The sequence below is a fragment of the Leucoraja erinacea genome, chromosome 5, assembly GCF_028641065.1.
Source record: "Leucoraja erinacea ecotype New England chromosome 5, Leri_hhj_1, whole genome shotgun sequence".
Lineage (NCBI taxonomy): Eukaryota > Metazoa > Chordata > Chondrichthyes > Rajiformes > Rajidae > Leucoraja > Leucoraja erinaceus.
The window spans coordinates 46,488,874-46,510,020 of record NC_073381.1 but is presented as its reverse complement, the minus strand read 5'-3'; the positions used below and the strand labels follow the sequence as shown (position 1 = coordinate 46,510,020).

The 21,147-nt window shown below is 40.2% G+C and overlaps 1 protein-coding gene across 4 annotated transcripts in view; it reads right to left on the bottom strand.

The window, feature by feature from the left end:
- msraa (methionine sulfoxide reductase Aa) overlaps positions 1-21,147 on the bottom strand; it is a 261,249-nt gene that overhangs the window by 208,085 nt on the left and 32,017 nt on the right. The window contains exon 1 of one of the 4 annotated variants that reach the window (XM_055635514.1): positions 17,536-17,606. The exons of the other annotated variants lie outside the window; for them this stretch is intronic. The gene's annotated coding sequence lies outside the window, so the exon portion shown is untranslated. Of the gene's footprint in view, positions 1-17,535; positions 17,607-21,147 lie in introns of those variants that run through there. 4 annotated transcript variants of the gene reach the window in all.

The following is a 21,147-nucleotide window of genomic DNA, read 5'->3' as shown; positions in this document are numbered from 1 at the left end:
TCCTAACCCAAGCTCTACATTTGTTTAACACTTCACATCATAACTTTATAAAGATAAATCAATTGAAAAACAAAATTATCAGCAAGGTTAGCAGTACCTTTATTCCTTGGAAACCTTGCTATTGTTTTGATGTAATTAGGAGGCAGCCATGATCCCAGGGTCCTCGCTGCCTAGCGACCATGAAACAAAGTGTGGGATTGGTCAATTTGTGTCCGACCTCAATGTGCATTGATTGGACAATTACTACTCGGAAAATTTGAGGTTTTTCTCATATTTTTTTTAAATGTTCAGGTTTTGGTCTTGACGCGTTTCAAGTATGATTTATATAATATTTTTACACCATATGTTAAAAATTAAGGTAGTTCCGTGAGTTGGGTCACGAACTTGAACGAAAAAGCTCCTCGGCCCACAGCCTAAATCCATGTTTGAATGATCTCAACAACCGAGCCTCCAAGGAACTACAAGGTATAGAATTCCAAATATTAAACAACCTCTTTGTGAATTCTTAAATTGTGACCTTCTGTTCTAGACTTGGTCCCTCAACCAGCGAAATAATTTATCTTCATCCAGATTGTTGAGCCATGCAAGAATGAAGACCACCTTTCATTCTTCTCATTTCTAGATAGTGCATACCTAGTCTTGTTAAATTCTTCCTTAAGCAAACCCACCTTCCTGGCATCTGTTTAATGAATATTTACTGCACCCACTCTGTAACAAATATATTATTTTGTACGTAAGACAACAAAACTGAACAAAATAAGCCAGATGCAATTTGATGTTGCGATGAGACATCTTCACTCCTATAAGCAAATTATCTCAATGACCCTACCAAAGTGACCCTATCACTTGTTATTCCTGCATACTGGCTTTCAGTGACTTACGTATAGGGACAACCAAGTTCCTTTGAACACCAACATTGTCTTTCTCACCATTTGAAAAACTGCATTTTTCCACTTAGTGCACCAAAGGGGATAATTTCACATTTTTACCAACTACATTGCATCTTCCATGTCCTTGTGCACGTCATTTTCTGAGGTTGATCTCCATAGAGCAGAGAATGTAATGGTAGATTTTGTAGAGACTTTCAATACCATAAATCATTTTGATATAGTAAATAAGAAACTATTTTCCACAGCAGATAGGTCAGTAATCAACAGACAAAGATTGAAAGTGATTGGCAGAAGAACTAGAGATCCTATGAGGAATTAAATACAGTGTTGTAATGATCTGGAATTAACTAGCTGAAGAGGTTGGTTAACATAGAAAAGATCATTGGAGAACTAGCAGAAGGGGGATAATACTGCATGGAAAGAGTTGTGAAGTGGGACCAGGAGACAATTACAAAACAGCCAACAGACAGACTTGATAGACCAAATGACTTATTTTGCGATAGATTATGTTATAAAATTAAGAACTGCTAGGTAAACAGAGAAAGGTTACAAATTATACTCAGTTTGTAATATTTTCAACCATTTCTTCAAAAGATGGCTGTGATGTAGTCTTGAACCATTTATTTCACCAAATAACAAGATCAAAAATACTTTGTTTTTTTGTAGTGTTTAACAGTAAAGGCATTCTTCCTGTATTATGTTGTAACTGGGTTTAGTATTTCAAATGAATGTTCTGCAGTCATCAACAGGACTATTCAGCACCATAGACCCAACATAAAACTGTTCAGCTAGGAAGTATCTGAAAATAACTAGGTTCTTTCAATTTACAAATCAAATTCACAACATGGCAGAGGAGTAATTTGTCTAAACACCCATTGAATAAAAACCATAAGTCCATTACTAGTTGAGAAAAAAACAGTAACAGAATGACTGAAAAAAACTCATCTAAATAGCGAACATGTCTGCCACATCTATCAGAATATTTTCCAACTTTAATAAATATTTTGCTGCTTAATTATTTAACAGATTCCAGCTACCAAATATTCAAACGCATTTCACATCCATATAAAACTGAAGTTTATGTCAAAAGTGTTTATTTGTTATTTGCAGCAGATATGAACCAGAACCATGAAATTCTTACTGTAGCTTTACAAGCACATCAGATGCAACAATAACAATAAATATACAATAAATTATGTTATTCTAAGTAAACTAGATCATGATATCATGACAGACAGAATAAAACAGAAGTCACAATCATCAACCCTCTCACATAGACAGCAATAGACAATAGGTGCAGGAGTAGGCCATTTGGCCCTTCGAGCCAGCACCGCCATTCAATGTGATCATGGCTGATCATCCCCAATCAGTACCCCGTTCCTGCCTTCTCCCCATATCCCTTGACTCCGCTATATTTATGAGCCCTATCTAGCTCTCTCTTCAAAGTATCCAGAGAACCGGCCTCCAACTGAGGCAGAGAATTCCACAGACTCACAACTCTTTGTGAGAAAAAGTGTTTCCTCGTCTCCATTCTAAATGGCTTACCCCTTATTCTTAAACTGTGGCCCCTGGTTCTGGACTCCACCAACATCGGGAACATGTTTCCTGCCTCTACCGTGTCCAAACATTTAATAATCTTATGTTTGCCGATGCCGATAGAATGTGAAATTTGCACTACTTGTTCATTATAATGATTTTGGTATCCTGCCAGCACCAACCATACTGTGGCTGAATGTATCAGCAAGGACCAATATTGTGAGAGGCTACCTCATTAAAGATAACCTGCACATCTTAAAGGGGATGTGCATAGCAACTGATGCAGTCGTTAACTATAATTCGCCTAGCAAATCTAAACTGGGAAAGTATTAAAAATGGCACCACCTGGAAGAACAACGCATTTGTTCACTTCACACAAGGCCTCATTGCAGGCGATGGAATGCATCAAGATATCCCAAACCTACAAGGATTCCCCAGTAAGTTCATAAAATATCTGCACAGTTCAATTCCAGGTGCCACTGCCCCAGAATCTGAATTCAATGTCAAGGTTAAATAACTTTCTGATCAAAATCTAGTTATCCAGCTTTAAATGCTGCATCCCACCAACTGCCTCCATACTGCTCAATTCATCAGACACTTATCAATCATCTTCCCACAAACTCCATCTTTAAAGATTCATGCCTAACAATTATATCCTTCGCCTTATCCTCATGTACTCAAGTGCAGTAACTCTCGCATCCACATCTTGCAGCAAATACCTGGCCAGCAATTCAACCACAACAGTCATGATGCATTTTTCACACTTCTCTCTTGCAGGCGCACAGGAAGAGCTAAACAGAGGGGAAAAGCTCACCTATCCATGTTCTCCAGAGATGCTGCCTGACCTACTGGGTTTACTCTCGCACTTTGTGTCTTCCAAAGGAATACAAGAGTTATTAAATGCAAGGCCTTTACATGCCCAGCAGGTAAATCAAGAAAGTCAAGAATGTTTTATTACCATATGTTCCGAAACAGAACAATGAAATTCTTACTTGCAGCAGCACAACAGATATGTAATCAAAGCTGTACTTTGAAGAAAGAACAGCTGAGCCAATAATACAAATGGTAGACATGGCTCATTCCGATACAAACACTTAAAGCGAGTTACCTAAAGACAATGAGATTTTGAAATCAAGTTTGGAAGGCTATAGCATGCTCAGATTAAAGGCAGGATCCTGTTCCCACAATTGACAGCAGGCAGGAAGGAGCCCACAATTAGTTAGGGCAGAGAGAGAAAGGGACAGAGAGATGGTAGCAGGATGCTCCCGTGGATTCTACACAGGTGTTCTACAAATCAACCTGAATTTGACTTCTGCAACGTAAAAGCGACAACATTGTGAACATCAAACAACAATATATGTCCGAATCAGTAAAGTAATATGCTATCTGTGTTCTGCTTCCATCATCTCTGCTGTCTGAAAAACATCATAATTGTTCAGGTCAGGAACTACAGAGACTTAAGAAGGCAGTAGTACACAGCCTCTTTTCTAAGGCTTTTTTTTCCCATTGCCTTTTATTTGTCAAATGCACAGTAATTAGAAGCTTCCATTTATAGCAGGGTTGGGCAACCTACGGCCCAGGGGCCGGATGCGGCCCGTAACTCGAAATCATCCGACCCGCAGGCATATTGTTTTTCAATTCGTTTTTGCGGCCTGGGAACAGCAGCCAGTCTCTGGACACGCAAGGGACATGGGAACTGCAGAAACCTAATTGAAAAACACGTGAAAACTAATGCGAAAAACAACACCAAGTGTCACACTATGGCGATAGATGTGGCCCGCCATCCGCTCACAGACATGGGTCCTGGCCCTTATGCAGAACAAAGTTGCCGACCCCTAATTTATAGTATGTTTTATGTTGTATAATGTCCCTCGTACAGTTAATTATAAAGATCCATTTGTGAAAACAATTTGTAAAATGAAATAAACTATTTCCCTGCTGCATATGCAGCAAGAATATGTGCATGGTTTAACAACCTGACTAGTAAACTTAAATGGCAAAGATTACTGGTGTGGGAAAGAGCAAATTCACATTATTGTGACAAAGAAGTCAATCTAAAGGAAAATTACTGACATATTTTCTAGCATTAGCCTTGCTCTGTGTACAACCAGCCCAAAGCTTTACAAAACTTGGGAGTGTATTGCATTTTTCTATTACAATATTTGATGCTTTTACATTTAGTACATATTAAACTACACGATATTTTTGTTGAGCTGAGAGTATGAATGATGCTGTATAAATGTAGCTTTGTTTCTTTCATGAAATGCAATATGTTTTCATACATTTTGTCTTACAGTTACATAGAAAACATGTCAAACATGCATGTAATAAAACAACAAAACCGGGCAATAGGATCACAATGACAATATAACATAACACTGGCTACACACATCAATATATACAATACAGATATATTTTGAAAAAAACTGCAATAAAGCTGAAGAATCTATGAAATAGATTCCAGAAATGCTTCGGCAAAGTCTACAAAACAGGTAAAGAATCCAACATGAACTAACAGTTCAACTGTTAGGCATTCACTTGATTATTTAATAATAAATGTGCTGTATAACTGCAAATGTGAGTGTGATGATAAATTTTAATTGAAAATCTTTTAAAACTGCCTATTAAAAGAACAGAAAATTATTTTTAAATTTTGCAGCATTATCTGCATTAGATCAAAGAAAATCACTCATAATGGGATGCTGCGGGTTTAAATTAACCAATGAGACACAGTGGGGGAGGGGTAATTGCTTGTATGCTGTCATTATGGAAACACTGCAGTAATGTTCCATGCATTGAAATTTCTAAGATCAAGCAAATTTAATTTTACAATTCATACCACACCACCATCCCCACCCCCACTCCCAACAATCTAGTAAAAGGCTGTGGACAATACCAGACATTTTCTCACATATGAACAAAATAAAACCATGACGGTCCTCTGAAAACCTAATGCTGAACAGGGAATACCACAAATTAATAGGGTGAAAGCATTGAAAGCTACAGCATTTGGAAAGTGTAATTAATTTGATTAAATTGAATAAGACGGATGGTGCTATTGTTGCCTCTAAGTTAAAAGGATGAACATGATAAACCACATCAAAATGTGTTTAAAACACATTTTATACAAAAATATAGCAAACATATGTTCATTACCAAGCTTATATTTCCTGGAAGACCTCTGATAATTAAAATCTGCATTCAAAGTAAGTGTCTAGTAGTTTCAAGAAATCATGCAGCACCCTGGCAAGGACAAATTTGTATACATTTTAAATATTAGAAGGTATAATCCCATGTCCTCATATTACTTAACTTTGGAATCTAGGCATTAGTTGATTATGAATGACAATCTTAATCATCCCTCTCCCAAAGCAATATGATTTATGCTCATATGTATCTCATCACCATAATTGATTGACTTTATCAACATGCATGAAGTCAGGGACTTTGGATCAAAACTGCTCCATCCTTTTACAGTAAGAAGCAAAATCAAAGATGCTCTGCATAAACATTATAAAAACCCTCCAGGTGTCATAATTCACTCAGCTTGAAAACTCAAATCAATAATTAAATAAACATCATCACTAAAAGAGAAAAGAAAATTTGATTTGCAGGTATCATGAAAACGATCAACCACATTATTCCCAAAGAATGAGGTCCAGTTGATGTATGTAGTTTAACTTATTTCTCAAAAACTGCTTCATTCTTTTAAGAGAATAAATAGGAACAATTGAAAGGTTGCAATTTTAAATTTCTAGCAATCTTACTGAATCAGTGTAAATTATCCTTCAATTAGATTGGAAATTAAAAATCAAATCTGGAGGTTATTATATTCTTAAAAATAACTGCTGCTTACAGACCATCAGAGACTGCTCACCATTCAAACAGCAGGATGCAGGTCACATGTATCAGAGGAGGGGCATGCTTAAATCTTAAAAAGAATGAATTTTGTAATGCATATTTTCCTTCAACAGACATGGCCGTCTATTGTCTTCTCACTGTGTTAATATGCTGATGACACTGAGAAAGGGACAGCATTAACATGGTATTGAAAATGTTTAATTAACCCTTTTCTTTCAGTTGATCAACAAATAAGGGCATCTTAAAGGTCAAAGGGGAGGGTGGTAATATGAAATGTAATACTTGGACCTTATTTTTTTGATTACTGTGTTAAGGAGAGAAAAGATTAGATAATAAGTGAGAGAAAGAAAGTCATAATGGATGAACAGAACATTTGGTATCTAATCGCAATTGAGCCAAAAGGTGAATTTATGCCAAGGTTATTATGGGGCAAAGAAGTTAAACTTCCAAATGTAATCTCTGCAACACTTGACAAAAACAGTATAACTAAGAAACATAGGAGTTACCTATTGTGAAATAGACCATAAAACACAGGAGAAGAATAAGGGTATTTGGCCCATCGTGTCTGCTCCGCCATTCGATCATAACTGACCTATTTTTCCATGTCATCCCCATTTTCTTGCTTTCTCCCCGTAACCTTTGATGCCGTTACTAATCAAGAACCTATTCGTTTCCACAGATCTCCCCAGAGGCAGACAGGATCTGTCCAGGCACAGATTGTCCACAGATTAATACCACTTGAATTAATACCACTCTACAGAATAGCATCTTACAAATGAAAACCATGCAATGTTGCAATTATCTTTTTGTTTATATTTAGAACAGATGCAGATTTTCAGTTTCAGACCCTCCTCTAATACATTTCTAAAGGTTACCTGACACTTACACAATCCAGAAAATTGAAAATGCCCATGAGAAAAGTTTGTTAAATCATCTAAATTCAACAGCTTAATTTAAATGATAATTAATTACGTTATACAGAGTTAGCCAGAACTAAACAAAAAAATTATAAATGTACAACGTAATGATTACAGAAAAATTAGTAAAAACTCCTCTCGATCACAGTACTAGAGCTTTACTCAGATAAGCCGGAAATTTCTGCTTGAGAATATACCTTCTCTTCCAACATTTCCATCATCCATAGATTATGGTTTAACAATAGAATTAACAATAGAATGATATAATCGATGCCATGGCTGGTGACAGATATGCAAACAACACAGGTGGATAGAAGTATGAAAGTAGCAGGACCTTCTGAATCATTGATCACAAGACACGAGTCACAGTAATTTGTCAGTGTCCTGCATTCTGCATAGAATGTATGTACAAATGTGTTCTACTGGCAACGATTTTCAAACTTGGCAGCAATCATGCATACTTTTTCAACGGGAATGGGGCTGAGAAGACACAACTGTAGAGTGTGCAAGCCTCATTAAAGACAGTCCAACTTGCCAAAACCAAGCATTCCTGCAACTATACCTTTCTCTCTCTCTCTCTCTCTCTTATTCCTCAAAGCGCTTCTTATGATCTTTCTCTTCAAATGAGCATTTGCCCGAATATCTCCCGTTTTCCATTTTTGATTGTTAGTACTCCTGTGAAGCATCTTGTCTATTTTAGTCAGCGTTTCTAGTTGATAGCACATGTAATAGTAACAATTCTACTGAAATTGCTGTTCTTTCAATTATTTTTTACTTATTTGTTAACTTTTCAGGATCTATGCATCGCTGGCAAGCAAGCATTTATTGCCCATCCATAATAGCCCTAGTGAAAGTGGTGGTGAACCACCCTCTTGAACTACTATAGTCCTTCAAGTGAAATCACTCTAATAATGCTATTAGACAGCAAGTCTTCGATTTGAACTCATTAACAACGAAGGACCAGCAATATATTTTCACATCAGGAAACTGAGGCTTCAAGGGCAAAATACAGGTGGCAATGTTGCTTTGCATCTGCAGTATTTGTCTTAGCATCTAAGCACCAATTATTCAATACATCTTGAAGGCAATCACAAAACTTTTTCAAACTGAAACGAGACCTACATTCTCAACCGTGATCAGTTCTACCTATAAGCTGCTCTGATGGCAAAATTTGACTGACTCTTTTCCATCTGCCTCAGAAAGCAAAGATCAGATTGGACAGTCTGTAGCAAATTGCATGTCTGATACATAGATACATAGAAAATAGGTGCAGGAGTAGGCCATTCGGCCCTTCGAGCCTGCACCGCCATTCAATCTGATCATGGCTGATCATCCACCTCAGTATCCCGTACCTGCCTTCTCTCCATACCCCCTGATCCCTTTAGCCACAAGGGCCACAAGGGCCACATCTAACTCAGGAACACTCAGGAACACATCTATCTAAGGAATTCCTTGATGGGACTTTGGAAAATTAATCCGCAGCAAATGTATGCATTGCCTCAACAATGGAACCCACATGATCACATTAGTACTACAACATTTACAAACACAAAAAGGTTTGCATTCATTCATCTCCAAGTTGTATATGACTCATACAGCATTCTCCAAATCAATGGCAAGTAACCTGGAAACATCTTTAATTATTCATTGGCATTGCTGACGAGGCCTACACTTATTGCTCACCGTTATAAGCAGTAACGCTTTGTCACAGAAATAGTTAAGAGTCAATCATATAGTGACAGTTTTGAAGACACAAATAGATCAATCTGGAGAAGAATGGCAGATTGTTCTCTAAGGAACAATAAAAAGGCAGATGGGATTTCACTGATAATCTGATAGATTCATTGTTATCATTACTGGTATTAGATTTGTATTCTGGGTTATTCAATTAACTTCATTTAACTCCTCAGCTGTCAGCATGGAATTCAAACAAATTCTCCAGATCATTGGTTCAGATCTCTAGATTATTAGTTCAGTAACTACCATTTCCTGCCACAGTGCATTTATTCTGGTCCAGTCAACATCCCTCTGTTGTTTAACATTTTTCCCTCTAATTGGAAAAATTCTGCCTAACCAAAGCTTTCCAAAAGTTCTTGTGTAACAGCAGAATTCACAGGGTGCAACAGGAGGGAAAGTATATGCCTCCACAAGGATACAAAGTTTGGCTACAAGGAAAACAGCAATTTCAATTTTGGAAACCTCCACAGGGAGCTCAGCATGAAGCCTGGCCATTTTATCTCCCAAAGAACTGCCGTTGAGGCAACATCTGTGGAAGGAATGGGCAGACGATAGTTTCAGATTGTGGGTAAACAAAAGTGCTGGAGAAAGTCAGCGGGTGCAGCAGCATCTATGGAGCGAAGGAAATAGGCAACATTTCAGGCCGAAACCCTACTTCAGACTGATGTAGGGTCGGGGGGGGAAGAAGAAAGGGGAAAGGAAGAGGAGGAGCCAGAGAGCTGAGGGAGAGCTGAGAAGGGGAGGAGACAGCAAGGGCTACCGGAAATTGGAGAAGTCAATGTTCATGCCGCTAGGGTGCAAACTGCCCAAGCGGAATATGAGGTGCTGCTCCTCCAATTTTTACAGTGTTGCTCGCTCTGGCCATGGAGGAGGCCCAGGCCAGAAAGGTCGGATTCGGAATGAGAGGGGGAGTTGAAGTGCTGAGCCATTGGGAGATCAGGTTGGTTAATGTGGACCGAGCGGAGTTCGGCGAAACGAACGCCAAGCCTACGCTTGGTCTCATCGATGTACATCAGCTGACATCTAGAGCAGCGGATGCAATAGATGAGATTGGAGGAGGTGCAGGTGAACCTCTGTCGCACCTGGAACGACTGCTTGGGTCCTTGAATGGAATCGAGGGGGGAGGTAAAGCGACAAGTGTAGCATCTCTTGCGGTTGCAAGGGAAAGTGCCCGGGGAGGGGGTGGTTCGGGTGGAAAGGGAAGAATTGACCAGGGAGTTACGGAGGGAGCGGTCTTTGTGGAAAACAGACAGGGAAGGAGATGGGAAGATGTGGCGAGTGGTGGGGTCACGTTGGAGGTGGCGAAAATGACGGAGGACTATTTGTTGTATGTGACGGCTAGTGGGGTGAAAGGTGAGGACTAGGGGGACTCGGCCCTTGTTACGAGTGGGGTAATGGGGAGAGAGAGCAGTGTTACGGGACCCTGATGAGAGCCTCATCTATAATAGGGGAGGGGAACCCCCGTTCCCTGAAGAATGAGGACATTTCCGATGCCCTGGTGTGGAACACCTCATCCTGGGAGCAGATGTGGCATAGACAGAGGAATTGGGAATAGGGGATGGAGTCCTTACAGGAAGCAGGGTGGGAAGAAGTGTAGTCTAGATAGCCATGGGAGTCAGTGGGTTTATAGTGGATGTCGGTCAGAAGTCTATCACCTGCTTATCAGATTGTGACCATTCTTCAGTGATGCAGCAGGGAACAGAAATCTGAGGTGGGTGGTAGAGCAAAGCCTGGCAAGTGATGGGTAAATATAGATGAATATAGGGAAGTTGATTGGTAGATGAGTGGAGTAAGTTACAAAGGCTAGAGGAGAAAAATAAAAAAGGGAGTCAGTTAAGGAAAGACCATGAGGAGTGAAATCTAAAGCTGGAGGGAGGAAAAGAGTGGAAAGACTCAGATGGGAGTGAGCAAGGGGGAGGGGCGGAAAAAATGGGTTTAAAGAGTAATATGAGACATGGAGATGGGAGACAAGCAAACAGAGGAGGGGCAAGGTGCAATGTCTCGGGTGGTAGAATTGAGAGAATAGAGTTGGAAGCATTGTGTTTGCACTGGGGTGGGTGGGGGCCAGAGGGAAGACAGTGGGTGTATTACTTGAAATTGTGAAATTCAATGGTCACCCTATTAGGTTGTAGACTACCTTAGCAAAACATGAGATGCTGCTTTTCCATTTTGCGTATGACCTTACTCTGGCAATGGAGAAGCCCAAGGTCTGAAAGGTCGCTATGGGAATAGGAAGGAGAGTTAAAATAGTTAGCAACCAGGAGCTTCAGAACGTTTCAGGTCTCCTCCTCTATGCTTGGTCCCACAGATGTAAAGGAGGCCACATCAGGAGCACCAAATGCAATTGGCGAGGTTGGAATAGGTTTTCCAGTGTGCTCAATAAATGTCACGGGAAAGAAAGGAAAGCAGGATTGTGGTGAGCTGAAAGAAAGTGCGGTAAGTGGGACCTTGCAGAGCTAATGGGAGTGCAGGGAACAGACCTGGAGAGTTTAAAGGGAGTTCAGAAAGTAGTGCCCCGATTGACTTAGAGCGAGCACAGCCCCGGTGAGCTTCCAGGATGCACGAGAAGTGGGGACCTGGTGTTATGAGAAATCAGATAAAAAGGGCTCCAGTGAGTTTCGAGAGAACATGGGGCTCCAGTGATATGAAGCAAGGCCCCAGTGAGTATAAAGGGGGTCATGGAATCATGCTGAAAGAGGCAGAAATTATGAAGAATATTTCATTGAATATCAAGGCTTGTGGGCAGGAAGCGAGAACCAGGAAACTCCATCTTATCTCTGAGACAAGAGATGCTAAGAGCAAAGAATTGGGAAATGGATGAGATCTTGATGAGATGTGCTATTAATTGTAGGCATACCTATTAATTGTAGGTGATCTCTGAATTGCAGGGTGGGTGGGTACATATCCCTATTTCTTGGTCCATATCATGATTTTCCATGACACAGAGCCATGTCATCTGTGCATGCATCAGGAAACAGATATTATTGTCCAGGTGGTCCAGCACAGAGTTGAGAACCAGCCAGATTACACCCCCTTTTGATCTATTGTGGTGGTAGGCAAATTGTAGTGGTATAGGGTCTTGCTAAGGTAGAAGTTGCCAGGCGCATTAACCAACTTCTCAGGTACATCATCTTCAAATACATAATTCTACAGTCACTAGACTGGCTTCTTCTACAATACTAATTATGAAAAATTCCAACTTTTCTCAGTAATACTCCAGAAAACATTTCATTTTATGTACCACTAACTTTCTTTAGCTCTGTTTGGCCTGAATTCACTGTTCCTGCGTAAGTTAATAATTAGATTCTGGTTTGATTCCATATCCCTCCCTGCTGAGAAACCAGGCACCAGAATTAATTAAATATTACTTTCATACATATGAATTCAGATAGGAAGCTCCCAAATAAATATGAAGTAAAAGATTAAGTGTTATATTTTTTATACTCCTCGAATACTTCATAAATCTACGACATAAGATCTTTGTTTTCTGGCTTTCTATTTCAATAAAATGTACAATTCTTATTGATGCAAATTCCATTAAGTACAATATAGAACATGGTACACAGCAAACATATGTATGACGAGTAAACATACAAAATCTCTAATGTCTAGGGCTGTTCTGTTGCAGAAGTGCTTGGCCTTGATAAGTTCATATCCGCAATTGTAGCCAAGAAGAATAGAATCATTGCAGCAGCTCTATCGCAATTCTTAAGATAAATTACAGAATTCTAAAGATGGGTTTATGGTGAAAGACAAAATAAAAAATAGTTCAAAGCCCGGATCTTTACTTCTTAAACAAGAGGATCATGGTTAAGGGCATGGGAAAAAAATCTGCTGTGTGTGTACATTAGGCATTTGGAACCAGAAAGATCTCCCTACAGATTTGCAAGCTTGACTTCAAATTTACAGGGACAGATATTAAAACATGGAGGGGGGTCAGTGCTTCACGAACTACAACAAAAGTAGTGAAATAGAAAACATGATATTAAAAAGTGATACAAGAAAGAAAAAATAAATACAAATTAGATACAACTGTAGAGTATGATGATGCAGAGAATAAATATTTTGTTTCAGTTACTGCTGAATTTGCAAGACAGAGTGCAGAGTGCCCCCAAAAGAGACAGACAGGTTAGAGACAAGAGATGGTATTCAAAGAAAGGAACAAACTAAAGGTCCTGTCCCACTTACGCGTACTTGGCTCGCAAATTACGCAACCTCATGGTCGCTTGAGGCGTACGAGCACCGTATGGCCACCCGAGGCCCGTAAGCACGGAAGGGTATGGAGTTGTGCAGGGCCGGTCCTGACATCGCAAAATTCTTGCAGTGAATGAAATCTTCGAGTGACAACGGCCTGTCGCGGAACTGACGGCCAAAGTGGGACGCAACGTCTCACCTTCAACAGCAGCAGAAGCAGGCAAACGATCGCCGAACTCGGCCTGGGGCTCGCGGCCGTTGCGGTCCGGATCCGCCCCCACTTCTACTCCCACAGCGGGGCCAAGAAAATTGAAGATAGACACAAAATGCAACAGTAACTCAGCGGGATCGGCAGCACCTCTGGAGAGAAGCAATGGGTGACGTTTCGGGTCAAGACCCTTCTTTTCAGACTGAAGAAGGATCTCGACACGAAACGCCACCCATTTCTTCTCTCCAGAGTTGCTGCCGGTCCCGCTGAGTTACTCCAGCTGTGTGTCCATCTTCAAATGATGTCACGCGCTCCAGATGGCTGTGCGTACGCATGTAATCGTGCCCGACCTTCGCTCGACCGTCTCGGCTCAACGCGACCACGTGGTCGCGTAATTTGCGTGCCAAGGACACGTAAGTGGGACAGGCCCTTTAAGCTTGAATTCTCTCCCCAAACCACCATTGCATCACTAAAGTATAGAAGTATAGAACATAGAACAAAGTATAGCATAAGAACAGGCCCTATGACCCACCATGTCTGTGCCAAACATAATGCCATGATAAACTAATCTCCATCAGCCTACACGTTCTTTACCCCTCCATATCCATGTATACCTATCCGAAAGCCTCTTTATGGGCCTGTCCCACTTAGGCGACGTTTTAGGCGACTGCAGGAAACTATGCAGTCGCCACATGTTCGCAGGTAGTTGCCGGGGAGTCGCCTTCATGGTCGTTAGGAGTTCCCACATTCTGGGAACTAGTTGCGGCCTTATGGTCACTGCAAATTTTTCAACATGTTTAAAAATTAGCTGCAACCAGAATGAAGCCGCCTTGGAGAGTAGCGAGAATTCTCGTGCCTCCTGGTGAGTCGCCAAGAGGTCCTAGTGAGTTGCCATGTGGTCGGAGCTGCTCGTAGGTTGTAGACAGTGCTGACCGAATGAATTTCATTGGCTCATTGGGGGAAAAAAACGTAAGCAGTAGTTTTCAGAACCAAGGATAACCGACCGGTAATGTTAAATGTCCGCCGAGCTTCACGGCCGTGTTTCTCTGACTTCTCAAAAGTTGGCTCTACTCCTTCTCTCTCCTCTCCCCCCTCTTTTAAATGACTTACCGTACACTGTGCTTTAGCCAACTTAATTACAGCGCCAACCTTCCTGTTCATCACGATGTGTGTCCATATCACCTTGGTTTGCACCGTGTGAATTTCACTCAAACAACGCTCCCTCCACTTGCCCTGTCCCCCGCCTGCATAACGGGCCGGTGAAGGAAGCGATGTGTGTGTGTGCGCGCAACTTGGCAGTGGCCTGAAAAATCGCCTAAGTGGGACAGGCCAATAAATGTCACTATGGTATCTGCCACCTCCACCATCCTGACAGCACATTCCAGGCATGCACCGACCGCTCTCTGGGTAAAAAAACCTTGTCCCGCAAATCTCCTCTACCACCGGGTAGCGCCAGCAATGGCTGCGTCGCCAACAGTCTGTCTGTCGCTTCCTTCTTTGTGTTTAATAGTATGTGTTAAATGTATGTTTTTAGTGTTCATTAGCTCATTTTATGGGGGGGAGGGGGATGGGGGGAACTTTTTCAAATCTCTTAAAATCTCGATGGAGATGCAATTCTTTTCCGTATTGTATCTCCGTCCGCACTGCGGCCTAACATCGTGGAGTTGTCGGCCTTTACTGGAGACCGACTTTTGAGAGCTCCACCACGGGGAATCTACGGGATTTTAACATCACGGAGCCCACGAACCCTTTGCCAGGGATCGACCTCGGTGCTCCAACCATAGGTGTTTGCGGACTTAACATCATGGAGCTCGCGGTCTCTGGTCAGAGACCGACTTTGGGAACTCCAAGCCACAGGAGCTTCGACCGCCTTGACGAGGGAGTTTTGATTGTCCCAACGCCGAAGCTTCGATTGCCCCGACATGGAGCCTGGACCGCCCCGACGCGGGAGCTTCGACCATCGGCTGCGGGAACTTCGAGCTTGTAGCTAATATCTCGTAATCCAGACAGAATTCACCCTGAACTGGAGTCATCCCTTTAAGGATATTTTTCTCAAAATCAATTTTTCTTCATGCATTTTGTGTATTTTTAATTACTGACAGTGCAAAAAAACGTTTTATCATTCCATTTTTGATTAAGAATGTCATTCAACTTACAGCACCATCGGTGGAAATTAAACTGTATATAATACAAATTCTCCACAATTTATGCTTAACACCATACCACCTTGGTGTTTGGACTTCAGATGAAATTACATCAGGACTGCATTGCTGCCTGTTAGTAGCAGAAGCACCAATACATGGTTAATTAACAATTGTAATGAGTTAGTTTTTAAATACAAACCCAGACAGTGAAAAACCTGCCTCCAACGTTTTGCTGTATTTAACTGTGTCTATACTGGACAATAAATTATACAGCCAATTTGCTTACAATCTATATAAACAAACCACACCACTCCTCTGCATGTTATAGGTATAACAAATGATAAATTTCCAATTCTGCATACACTGGAGTATTTAGTTGATGGGGAATTTAGAAAATGTTATTTAATAATTTTCTATAGAACAATTGTTTAATGAAAGACATTTCCATTTAGTAAGAGTGCTACACAGATGCCCAGTTATTTTCTACAATACACTACAGTGGTTATATGTCACTATACAACTTCCATGTCATTGGACTGCTGCAACTCAAATCCCTAATACAATACCACATTAACCACAAATAGTGTACAAATTCGCACTGCAGTAAGTCATTATATTTAAAACCTGTGCTATCAGAATCACTTTAGACTGATGGAAATAATTTATATTCAAAACCCATCCACTCAGTGATCTACTAAATTAGACATGCCAATGAAGCTAACTTTATGCAACAAAGCTCCAAGCTCTTGTTAAATGTTTTTCACTTAGATAAACAAAATCATAATCTTGATTCATTCAGCTTCAAAATAATCTACATACAAAAAGAAGGTTAAATCCTACCTGAACCCTTTCAATATAGGCAACCATTTGCTCCTGTTTCTCCCTCTCAAAAGAAAACTGATGTGCTGTGCTTCTAGCTACATGCATGTTGTTACTCCATGGACATGGGTTTACAAAGGCATTTGATACAAGGCAATCATAGAAAGGTGAGAATGTACAAAAAATAGCCAGATTCCCAAACTTCGTTTTTGCTGTACCCCAATGCAGAGATAGTTTGCCAATCTAATTAGAATTGCTTAAAAAAATGTCCTTATAAAAGAACTGTGGATTCTATTCTTGCTTCTAACATACAAAACTGCATGCCTCTAGTATGAAAACCTAGACATAAGCCACTACAAACAGGCCATGGTTTTCAAATGCATATAAAATCATTAGTTGTTGAACTGAATAAAACAGTTTGCTAACTTTTTCAATAGTGCTATATTTTCACGAATGAAGCTGCAATTTTCACAACTAAATAAACAATTTTGAAAACTAAAATTTAAAAATGATTGCTTTTCAATAAAACCTCTAGTATACACCTCATTTGTATTATTAGAAAGCCCTTGCAACACAGTGGAGTCTCAACTTCAATTTTCTAAAGCTTTTTGTATTTTATTCTGGCCAATTTAAAAAAAGAATGTCAAAAGAATAACTCTTGTCATAACAGGATGAGATTAATAATAGAAACTGAAGTAAATCAGTTTCTTAGAATTTATAAATTTGAATACTGGCCTAAGAGTTCAGGTCTTTACGGAACTCCCCTGAAAAGAGCAACCAATATCACAACTATAATACGATAGAAATACGAGGGATTTTTCGCACACTGTTACAAGCTTTTCTTAAGCAAATTAAGTCATATTCCCATGGAGAAAATACTGTCAAAGGTAAAATAAAATGTAAAGTAGGAATTTCTAACATGGATAAACATTCACAATGCTTGTTGGGCATTGTTCGTTCAATTGTTGCTAGTACACATTGAAGCGCAGACTCCATGCCAAACAGCAATCCCTTTTTTACCCTGCCTTTTAATAATCCATCACCATCTTTCCATGCTGCCGCGCTGAAACTCATTCAAGCTGCCTAACCTGAATGAAATGCAGCCAATAATAAATATAAATAATCAATCAGTATTAGGCTCACACATCCTCCTACAGTTAAAAAGCAACAATTAACAGTTAATCGGTTAAAAATGGACAGTCGGGACACAAATTATTGGTCACACTAACCATTCACTCCCCGAGTCTGTGAAAACAAAAGTTCAAGATTTCAGTCCTGTAGCAGTAATTTTGCCCCATGGTATTTTGCTCCTTAGCGAGAGGGTGGGGGTTTACAAGAGGGTGGGGGAGGAGAAGAAACAAAACACAGCAAGCAAACAAAAGGAGGCAGTTTCAATTCAGCTGTGCCAAGTATTGGCTGCTTTTCTTTGCACTCTCAGCATGGCATCCTTCCCAAGCATCTTGGCATCGCTCCAGCCAATGCCAGTCTGTCCAATCCAGTTCCCAAAAGGTACCAACCTGGATCATTTCGGATATAAACAAGATCATCCGAGCTGCCACCGGATTCTGGCAGAATTCAGCTCTGGAGCTGCCAACTTCCTCACAACCTTCAATCTTTTTCATACCGATCTGCTGTGCAATAACATGCCACTGAAAGTTTATTATTAAAAAGAGAGAGTTCAGAAGAACTAGAGATCACGCAGCGCAAGTAAGCCACTCGTGTTTCTTTCTTTCCCCCCCTCTCTCGCTGGAACTGTCCATACGCGACACAAGCACCACCTGCAGATTGGAGTGCTTTGGTGGCCAACCAGTGGGCAGACTTCTAAACACCAGCTCCTGTCTCAGCTCTCAATGCACCCTGGGTAATCTCAGAGTGGCAATCCTTTAATGTTTATTTCATGAAAGAATCCATGTACCTTACTGGACTCCTTGCACACAAGATTGGCATCATCAGCTTATCAGTACCTACATGCAGCATAATTATAACATCTCCCAGTTGCAAAAAGGTCATCAGTATTCAGTCAATTAAATTATTTAGCAGCCTTGTTACAAAGATGCACATTGCTAGTTATAAAAGCACGAGTAAAGCAAGTTTATTGAAAATAACAGATACATGAATATTAAATTAACTATTAAAATGCAGTCAAGCAGGTAAATTGGGCCTATTGGACATTTTAGACAGCTTGCTTTCTAAGATTTACAAGAATTTGCCACTGATATTTATCAGAACCAATTGGCATCGGAGTGGACAACCCGCTCAATGGCAACAACCTGCATACTGCAATGGCAGCAATTGTACCATCAAATTACAACAGGGAAGATTCAGCAAAACCACAATTGTCCAAGGCGATCTTTTGTTCTCCAGTTGATTCAAGACACAAATAAGGAGTCACGTCCTCTTTTATGAAAAGCAACATCACAGCACGGAGAATAACAAATGCAAGGTTTATTGAACACTTTTACTCAGTAATTTCATCTCTTGATAAATATTTATCTCGGGTGGTGTGAAGCAAAACTTCAATGATATTCCTTTTCTTGCAACCTATAATGTTTATCCTTGACCTTCAACTTGACATGGATAAAGAAAATTGACAGTGGATCATCATCATACATCATGTCACAAACACAATGCTAACAGACCTCTCAACCCATCACATTTCAACTATATTTTCCTCACAGCCATGGACAATCTTAGAACACTATACCATCCTCTGATTCAAGGATGTATCTGCCTTTTCCAAAAAAGATGAAATAATCTGTATTTATTAGCTTCATTAAGAAAGCTCCTTATGTCATTCATCGCATAAAACATCCCATAATTCCTTGTCCTAATTCTATAAGACAAATAGAAATTTAAACTTCACTTATACATTCATTCAAAATTTTAAGAACATCTTTTAAAATACCAGGAACATGTAAGCGATAGTGAGATCAGAGCCAACAAGATCCAGTCGGCTGAGTAGTGGCAATATCAACATAGCATCCTGAACATGGTAAATCACCCGGAAGTGGGATCAAAAGACCACTAACAAAGATGTGAGACCAACACACCTTTAATTTCAGGTTTTCATGCACCTTGTTGTGTGTTGTGACTGTTGGCAGACCAATTTACCTCCAGGCATGAATAACGTTTTATCGTATTGTATCGTATCGAGGTTAGGCAGAAGATCAAAAGCTAGGTCATGGAAATGGGTTTCGATGAGTATCGTAGAAAGGGGAGATGGAGAGGTTGAGACAGAAAATTCCAAAACTTAGGTCAGCATCCGTAGATGCAATGATTAAAATGGTGTTCATTGATAGGGTGCACAAAAAAAGATCAAAAATGAAAGAATGCAGGTATCTTAGAGCTGGATGAAGCTACTGACATAAGGGTGGGGAAATGTTGAAACTGGGGATCCGAAAGACATCTCAATCTACCAGCAAGTATCCCGCATTCACAAAGTCAGCTTTCAATCCATTTAATTCACTCTATAAACATAGGATGAATGGATGCAACACAAGCCGCTGATTCTGACAACATTCCACCAGTAACGCATCTGGACATTGCTTGGAATTATTGTGTTCCTCGAGTCATAGACCTATGCAGCATGGAAACAGGATCTGTAGCCTAACACATCAATGCTGATTTAACTGTCGGCTGACTGTGCCTGGCCTAAATCTCTCCAAATGTTTTCTATCCATGTAGCAAAGTGACTTTCCAACGTTGAAATTGTACCTGCTTCTACCACATTTTCTGCCATCTTGTTCCATATACCCACCACCTCTGTGTGAATAAGTTCCCCTTCGGGTCCCCGTTAAATGTTTCTCCTCTCTTATAAAACCTATGCCCTTTAGATTTTGAAGGACAATGACTATTCACTATTCACACTCCATATATTTATATAATTTTACAAATCCCCACATGCTCAACTCTCAGCCTCTTACACTGACTTCAGCATTTTCCCCACCACCGATGTCAGGCTAACTGGTCTATAATTCCCTGTTTTCTCTCTCCCGTCTTTCTTAAAAAGTGGGATAACATTAGCTACCCTCCAATCCACAAGAACTGATCTTGAGTCTATAGAACATTGGAACATTATCACCAATGCATCCATGATTTCTAGAGCCACTTCCTTAAGTACCCTGGGATGCAGACCATCAGGCCCTGGGGATTTATCAGCCTTCAGTCCCATCAGTCTATCCAACATCATTTTCTGCTTAATGTGGATTTCCTTGAGTTCCTCTGTCACCCCAGATCCTCTGGCCACTACTATATCAGGAAGATTGTTTGTGTCCTCCTTAGTGAAGACAGATCCAAAGTACCCATTCAACTCATCTGCCATTTCCTTGTTCCCCATAATAAATTCACCTTTTTCGGTCTTCAAGGGTCCAACTTTGGTCTTAACTAATTTTTTCCTCTTCACATACCTACAGAAGCTTTTACTATCCTGCTTTATATTCTTGGCTAGCTTACCTTCGTACCTCATCTTTTATCCCCGTATTGTCTTTTTGGTTATCTTCTGTTGTTCTTTTAACATTACCCAATCCTCTTGCTTCCCGCTCATCTTTGCTACGTTGTACTTCTTTGCTTTAATTTTTATACTGTCCCTGATGTCCTTTGTCAGCCATGGTCGTTCCTTTCTCCCCTTGGAATATTTCTTCCTCCTAGGAATGAACTGATCCTGCACCTTCTGTATTATTCCTAGAAACACCTGCCATTTTTGTTCCACGCCACACTTTTCAGTTTTTTATTTGTAAAAAAATTTGAAAACCATGTATCATTTTCCTTCCACTTCACAATTATGCACCACTTTGTGTTGGTCTATCACATAAAATCCCAATAAAATACATTTACGTTTGTGG